Source organism: Zootoca vivipara, chromosome Z2 (genome assembly GCF_965207765.1).
Source record: "Zootoca vivipara chromosome Z2, rZooViv2.hap1.1, whole genome shotgun sequence".
NCBI lineage: Eukaryota > Metazoa > Chordata > Lepidosauria > Squamata > Lacertidae > Zootoca > Zootoca vivipara.
In genome coordinates this window covers 21616196-21623094 of record NC_142585.1, presented here as the reverse complement: position 1 = coordinate 21623094, position 6899 = coordinate 21616196, and positions in this window count along the sequence as shown.

Genomic DNA, 6899 nt, shown 5'->3' with positions numbered 1-6899 from the left:
AAGACTGTTTAATACCACAGATCAGACCGGCTTTGGGGCGTCCATTCCTTGAGATTTTGGTAGCAAGTAAATTATAAGTGGTAAAATTTGGAATTTCTAAAGGTTTGAGGGACCAAGTTTCCTGCAAGAAGATTATATCATGTAGAGTAAGAAAATTTATAAAATCAGAATCAGCTAATTTACACAAAAGTCCGGCTACATTCCAAGACATAATTGAAAAGGTTTGGAGAGATCTTTGATTAGGGGATACTAATGGTCAATCCGATAAGGGGAGCACATTTCCATTAAATTTGTTTACATCGCCAGAAGGATTATCTATCGGGTCTTCAGCAATAATATCTGAGGACATATTCAGCTTACTCACATTAGAAGAGAATGGATTAATACAATTGGATACCTGCATGTCCGTGATAGGCACTTTATGTGAGGTACCCAGTTCGGACTCATTAAGTTCTCTCATTTTATCCCAGGCTAATGAAGTAGCTATATTTGCCTCGGAGGGAAGTTGTATGGAGGTTGAGGCTTGGGGAGAGCTTTTCACCTCCGGTTTGTTGGAGAGTGGATTCATCTCTGCATCTACCTGCTGGCACAGAGGGGCAGATGGTTTTCCAACCCACAAATCTAGCTCGTGATGGTATAGATGAGGAGCAGATTTTGAGACACAGTCAGGCAGGTTTTGCTTAAGTGGCCCCAACTGATCTTTCGTTAGGGTTATAAGACAGGAGCACAGGGTGTCAAGTTTGTGGAGTATTTCGTTCTGGGCTTCTTGAGGGAGAGCTTGGTAGGAGTATAATAAGTTGTTTTCAAAACTATCCAGGTCGTTTCCTTGATTCGTTGCGTGCATAGGGTCATAGGAGTCCATCTTTTGGTGTTCTTTGATGGTCAAGTTGGTCGGGTGATTAGAGTTTCCATCTGAAGGATTTATATCAATTATGGCAGGTTGGTCAATCTTATATTGTGGGATTTTTAACGGAGTTGCAAGATAAGGAAAAAGAGGTGTTGGAGACGCCTCATTTTTGAAATATCTTGATATTCTTACGCCACTTATCTTCAGGCGGTCTCTGCATTTGTACACTGTTTTTGCCAATCTCTGGTCTCGAAATGAGGCCACCACCCTAGCATAAAAGCCATCAAAATATAAATATTCGACGTGAACTAGGTCAGTAGGATTGATAAAAATACCTGGCATATATGCCTTTAAAAGGTTCCATAGGTGAGCTTTACGTTCCTCTTGTGATAGAAATCCTGGAGGCTTAGGGTATCTTGATAAAACAAGCTTGTCTTGAGACAGAACCAATTTCCAGTTATTATCTGAGGGAGTTTTCTTCTTGTAGAATTTGGGTTTGTCTGCAGATAAGACGTAGGCCCATGGATCTTGGATCAAGGGATCTTGCTTAGGATTTGGTGTATGTAGAGATACTGCGGAGTCCGAGAGTTCCAATGCATGGTCTGAGCAAGAGTTTAAGGTATTCTTTTGCTTGGGTGGCTTCTTCACTGGAGATGTCACAGAGTTCACTCTATTTGAGGGACTCTCAAGAAGTTTAAATAGCTTTTTAAAATCCATTTTTTTATATTTCATTGCCTTACCGTTTTTAACATTTTTGCTCTTCTTTACATTAGTGACTCTCCTTTTATGGACGTTAGCCCTGCAGCTTCTTTTTGTCTTCTTTAGTAGTTTATTTTTGCAGAAGGGGGGCGGGGGGTTATTATTACTTACGGGTTCTGTGATCACACTGCCATATTTTCCCCAGAAAGTTTTGCAGGTATCTGTCACAATGGTAAGAGTTTTAGTACAAATACTGAGAAAGGATTTTATGTGTTCAATGTCCTCAGTTAAAAGCACAAGCCACTTAATAATTGATAGATCCTCTTCATTTGCCTCAATGAGTTGAGGATTAGGATCTTTAGTTGTACTAACACTTCCCAAGGACAGTTCTGAGATTTGCTTTAACATTAATTCCTCGATTTTTTGGACTTGGAGTAATTCATGGGGTGTTCGGGATTTAGGGCTCACTTTCGGAGATGACTCAGCAGTTGTAACAATTGCCTTTGTCCCCTTGGTATAACTTCCCTCTGCGCAATCTTCTCTCTGCACAGCAGGTCCTTCGTTATGCTTGTTAGAAGGCTTGGCGAGGGAGGGGATAGAGTCTGGGTTCTGCCGTTTCCTTGTCACCCCCACTTTGCCCTTGCTTGGATAGCAAGAAGTTATTTTTGTTTGCACTTTCTTGGAAGTAGGTGAAGGCCTTGAGGTTTTACAACCACTCCGGGTCGATACCATTATTTTGCTTAGAATTGAAAAATCTAAAAAAGTCTTTAAAAGTCTCACTGCAATTCCTTAGCCGGATAATAATGGTAGGGAGTGCAGACAAGCATAGATAAAATAAAAGCAGCCACAAGATATGAGGCTTTCTTCTCCAATTAACGCTGAAGGCCTCGGCGCTTCTCTGACTCGTATCCAAATGAGAATCAGTAGTTTAAAACAACTTCCTTAAACTTTAACTCCTTTAAAACATTTAGGTTTAGGTAGGATGCATTAGGCTAAAAACTAAGCTAAAAGGTTAAAAAATAAGTCAATTTAAAACAATATAAATCAGAGTAAAACAAACCAGGAAGGTCGGGAGCTGAAACCTTCAGAACCTTCTCCCGCCGCCATAAACCCCTCCTAATTGAACACTTACTTCTGGGTTTTTGCTGTTTGGGAACCAAGGCATTTGAATACCTACCGGTAGGTACTACTGTACAACTTTGGAACTCCTTGCCTATTTAAAATGAAGCAAGCTCCTTCACTGTCCTCTTTTCGGCACCTCCTAAAAACATTTTTTTTTAGACAAGGCTACCCAGATGCTTTAGTAAGTTGAGGCAATTTTAATCTACTTTAAGTATTTTATTACTTTATTATGTTTTACAGTTGTAATTTCCCCCCCTTGAATTTATTGTTTATATTTTTGTAAATTGCTTTGGGTTTTGTTTTTGTTTTTTACAATCAAGTGCTGTATACATTTTATGAAATAAATGAATGTTTTCTGCTTGTTATGGAAGAAGCTCTCAACATATTGACTGCCCATAGAAAACATAGTTCCATCTGGTCCTAATGTCCAGATGTCCAGTACCCTGGATGTCTAGGAAGGAATTGAGAGTGAGGCGAGTGGGGGGAAAGAACAGATCACAGGCTTTCACGAATGGAGGAGAGAGAGAGAGGGGCACAACTCCTCCTCCTCCCTTCTTCCTCCTCCTCCTCTTCTTCTACCCCCTCTCTCTCTCCCACAATCCCAAACAAATGACTCTCTCCTGCTGAGCTGGAGAAATAATAAGTTTCACTCTTGAAAAAAGGGGGCGGGATCACATCCCAAAAGCGTTTTAATAAAACAAACACAGTGAGAGTGAGGCGAGAGACCAGCTAGGAGTCTAGCAGGGGAGGGGCTGAGCACAGCCTTAGCACAAATCCAGAAGGACTGTCTGTCCTGGCACGCACGTAGTGCGTCGTGATGTCACGGTGCATGCGTCAGGATGCGTGCACGCTGTGGAGCGATGCGCCGCCTCAGGGGGTGCCACCCTGGGCAGCCAAGTGGCACCGTTCGCCACTGCTCAAGACCATATCTTAAGGTCAACATGGGTAGACCCCACACAAGTCATATGTCCAACCTGGAAATGCTGTAGGGTTCACTTGCTTCCTTGCCTCCCATATTTCAAGTCCTTCTCTTCAAATTATGAGACAGTGAGATGAGTTAGGGAGGCCATTTACATGCAGGGTCTTGTAAAAAGAGGGGGGGTCAGACTGAGTCCTGACCAAAGGCCCGGTGGAACAGCCTTTGTCTTGCAGGCTCTGGGGAAAGATGTCAAGTTCCACAGGACCCTAGTCTCTTACGAGAGAGCATCCACCAGGCTGGGGCCGGGGCCGAAAAGGCCCTGGCCCTGGTCGAGGCCAGTCAAACCTCCTTGGGGCCTGGGACCTCCGAAGTATTATTATATGCGGACCGTAAGGTCCTCCGCGGGGGCATACCAGGAGAGGCAGTCCCATATGTATGTCCTTAGGCTGTATAGGGCTTTAAAGGTTAAAACCAGCACCTTAAACCTGACCCTGTACTCCACCGGGAGCCAGTGCAGCTGGTGTAGCACTGGATGAATGTGATCTTGCTGTGACGACCCCGTAAGGAGCCTCGCCACAGCATTCTGCACCCACTGGAGTTTCTGGGTCAGCTTCACAGGCAGCCCCATGTTGAGCGAATTACAATAATCAAGCCTGGAGGTGACCATCGCATGGATCACAGTGGCAAAATCAGGGTGGGAGAGGTAAGGGACTAGCTGCTTAGTACAGCGGAGGTGGGGAAATGCCCCCTTTGCTGTGGCTGCAACCTGCACCTCCATGGAAAGGGAGGTGTCGAAGGTTACTCCCAGACTCTTGACAGAAGGCGCCAGCACTAATTGCTCCCCGGCAAGAGATGGGAGTTGGCACCCCAACCCCATGTCGCCCCGACCAAGCCAGAGGACCCCTGTCTTCGAAGGATTTAACTTCAACCAGCTCCCACTCAGCCATCCAGCCACAGCTTCCAAACATCTGGTCAATGTGTATGGAGCTAAGTCAGGATGGCCGTCCTTCAACAGATAAAATTGGGTGTCATCAGTGTACTGATGACAGCCCAGCCCAAAACTCTGAACAAGTTGGGAAAGAGGGCACATAAAGATGTTAAATTTAATTTACCACCCTCCAGTCCTTATGCTTTAAGGGAAGTGCTTACAACTCTGGAGATAAGCAAGCAAGGAAAATAGAAGTTCCATATTACTGTGGTGCTGCTGTTTCCTTTTATATATATCCATAAAGCTAGGTGTGTGTTTGAAAATTCAGGTAATATATTCATCGCCAGTCTTGCTTCATTCAGATATTACAGATAAACTGTGCATTAAACTGATTTGTGAAAGTAGAATAAAGGTTATCATGGAGATGAGCTCATGTGGCCTTTGTTCTAATTTCATGATGGTTCAAGGAGGAGAAATGGGGAGAGAGGGCAAAAGAAAAAAGTATGGCAAAAAGAGAGAAAATAAAGTGCCAAACCCACTATTGGCTCAGTCCCCACCCACCCCTGGCATGTGCCATCTAATAGGTTACCCCCAAGAAAGGACAGGAGAGAGATTTGATTAAGACTGCATTTTCCCTAATTCATCCTTTTTGAAATGATAACCAACCAAAACTCATCCATCCTTCAAAATCAGCACTACTCCAAATTTTACAATACCATATACTATGGTGAAGGGTGCACAGAGATGTATATATAAGTGATAATGACACAGTGAGGAACATTGTTTTGTAAAAGTGTATATGTTAGGCAAAACAGGATAGAAAAGAATGTGTATACTAGGAGAAATTCACACTAAAGCGATCAATTTTCATGAGGACTAAAAAAATACACATTGCAAACTTATGAAGAACTGACCTTAAGACTGGGAAAATAAGAAACTGAGAGAAACCCAGATTTGGTCATATCTCCTTCCACGGCAAAAGCAGAGAAAATGAAACAGAGCATTAGTGTTGGCCACATGCAAGAATGTCTAAATAGTGCATATGCTGCATTACTAGATCCTGGTGTCCTTTTTCTAGATCTTGGCCTCCCACACTTGCCTCCCTTTATTCTACCAATAATTATCATATTTACATTGAAAAAATATATTCAGCAATATTTTCTTGACTAGAAAATATGTTGGCTATTCATAGGCAGAAAAGTGCTGTCATGTTTCCATATTTGGGACCCCCCCCTTTCTTCTGTCCCCAGCAATAAAGATGAATTCTATGAAACCAAACCAGAAGAGTTTGTGGGTGATGTTGTGGAGACACAAATGAATGAAGACCCAGAAGGTGATGAAAAAGAGGAGTATATTGATGATGAAATGGACTCTGGCTCCAAACATCTCAATGGAAATGATGAGGAACAGCCTGCCAAAGAATACACATCCAAGGAAGTGGATAGTCCACAACAAATGACCCAGAAAGCATGTATGTTCCGTAATCCCACCTGTTCATCAATAGACAGACTTGGGGGCCTGCAAGAAGCACTTTGCGTAGTTCCCTTCTCACTTGGTGGTGTAGCTGGGTGGCACAACACCTCCCCACTCACCAAGTTAGTGAGAGGGGAAGTATTCCACAGAGCTGTGCCACTGGTTCCTCTCAGCTCGTAGGGACAGGGGAAACTTGTAGTAAAGCCAGGCAGCAGAACGCTGTGCCGCTCTGCCACCACAGAAGCCTCCCTTACCTTGGTTGCTTCTGTGGCAGTGGTGGGGCAAGATGCTGGTAGGAGTGCTGTTGCTTCCATTTCTGCCACCTGAGGCAGCTGCCTCACCTCACCTCATGGGTGGGCTGGCTTGGTCCCACCCTATGCCAAAAGATTCTCAGTCTGCTACATTTATAGCAGAGCACATTCCAGCCATGCCAAAGTCAGAGGTTTCTACACTACCACCCACAGATCTCCCTCTGTTCTCCATCCATGGCAAGCAAGAGGCAAGCAAGAGGGCTATTTTAAATATGAGGCTGCATTTTAAAAATTTTAAACATAAGTTGCATCTTAACCTGTACTTTAATTAATTGTTTTTTTTTCTTTTATGTCTTATTGTAATTTTACTGTGTCAGCTGCCCTGAGCCAGGCTTTGACTGGGGAGGGCGGGGTATAAATAAAAATTGATGATGATGATGATGATGATGATGATGATGACAGCTAGGCAAAGGAACTCAGTGTGGATCAACGAAGTATTTGACCTAGGGGATCTCAAGGGCCCGATAGAGAGGCTTGGAGGGGCCTGAGTTTCTCCACCTTTGTTTTAGATGCTCAAGCAAGCCATAGTTATCTCCCGCTTGGACTACTGCAATGCACTCTAAGAGGGGCTACCTTTGAAGGTGACTCGGAAACTACAAC